General features: G+C 41.3%; 1 non-coding gene across 1 annotated transcript; it reads left to right on the top strand.

Moving 5' to 3' along the window:
• Positions 1-444: 444 nt before the first annotated feature.
• LOC141699212 (small nucleolar RNA R71) lies at positions 445-551 on the top strand. Its single transcript, XR_012565691.1, has one exon. It is a non-coding gene; the product is annotated as a small nucleolar RNA R71 (small nucleolar RNA).
• Positions 552-1,251: the final 700 nt, after the last annotated feature.

Here is a 1,251-nt window from a genome sequence, read left to right as displayed (position 1 = left end):
CTCCAGCTGAAGTTAGGATGATTGCAGTTATGGGGATGATAAGTGGCTGGAGCTTGTTGTTGTGATCTCTGAAAGTTGCTCACAAATTGAGTTGATACTCTAGAAATAGCACACTGCTCAGTTTCATGTGCCCCCACACAAAGTTCACAAACACTAGTGATTTGATTATCTCCATAACTAGCCAAAGAGTCCACTTTCATCGTCAAAGCTTGAAGTTGAGCAGCTATAGCAGTAGCTGTATCCACTTCTAGAATTCCTGCTACCTTGCCTTGCAACATTCTTTGCGTAGGATTCTGGTATTCATTAAATTCCATTAACTCAATCAACTCATAAGTTTCATTATAGCTTTTGGCCCATAAGGCTCCACCAGATGCTGCATCGAGCATCAGTCTAGATTGAGCACCTAAACCATTATAGAAACAGTTTATAATCATCCAATCAGGCATGCCATGATATGGGAACTTTCTTAGTATCTCCTTGTATCGATCCCAAGCCTCACACAGAGATTCTCCAGTTTGCTGCGCAAACTAAGTAAGAGCATTTCTGATTGCAGCAGTCTTCGCCATAGGAAAGAATTTAGTGATAAATTTTTGAGCAAGATCCTCCTATTTGGTGATAGACCCTGGTGGTAGAGAATGTAACCAGCACTTCGCTTTATCCCTCAGAGAGAATGGGAAGAGTCGCAGCTTGATAGCATCTTCATTCATATAATTGAACTTGAAAGTGTCGCAGATCTCGATGAAATCCCTGATGTGCAAATTGGGGTCTTCTATAAGAGAACCCCCAAACTGAACTGAGTTATGTATCATCTGAATCGTGCTCGACTTGATCTTAAAAGTGTTAGCCATGATGGTTGGTCTGATGATGCTTGACTGAATATCATTGATTTTAGGCTGATAATAGTCCATCAAAGCCTTAGGAATATCTGCCTTATCTCCCATCTCTATTAAAGCTGGTTCCTCGATTTTCTCTTCTTCTTCTACTTTCTCTTCGTCCTCAAAAACTTCCCTTCGCTCCACCACAACTTCTTCCTCGGCTTTATCCAGATTTCTCTTACGAGCCCGCGAACACGTATGCATACACACTCGCTAGAGTACCTGAAACACAACAAGGAAAAGAGTAGGTAAGTAACAATGTCCGAGCCAATAAACTTTAACGATCAATGATGACAAATACATAAACTAAAAGTTAACACCGAGTCCCCAGCACCGGCGCCAAAAACTTGTTACGGCTAAACACGCGCTAATAATA

The sequence above is a fragment of the Apium graveolens genome, chromosome 11 (assembly GCF_009905375.1).
Source record: "Apium graveolens cultivar Ventura chromosome 11, ASM990537v1, whole genome shotgun sequence".
Classification (NCBI taxonomy): domain Eukaryota; kingdom Viridiplantae; phylum Streptophyta; class Magnoliopsida; order Apiales; family Apiaceae; genus Apium; species Apium graveolens.
The sequence above is the reverse complement of the archived record's forward strand: the minus strand, read 5'-3'. Positions and strand labels throughout refer to the sequence as shown.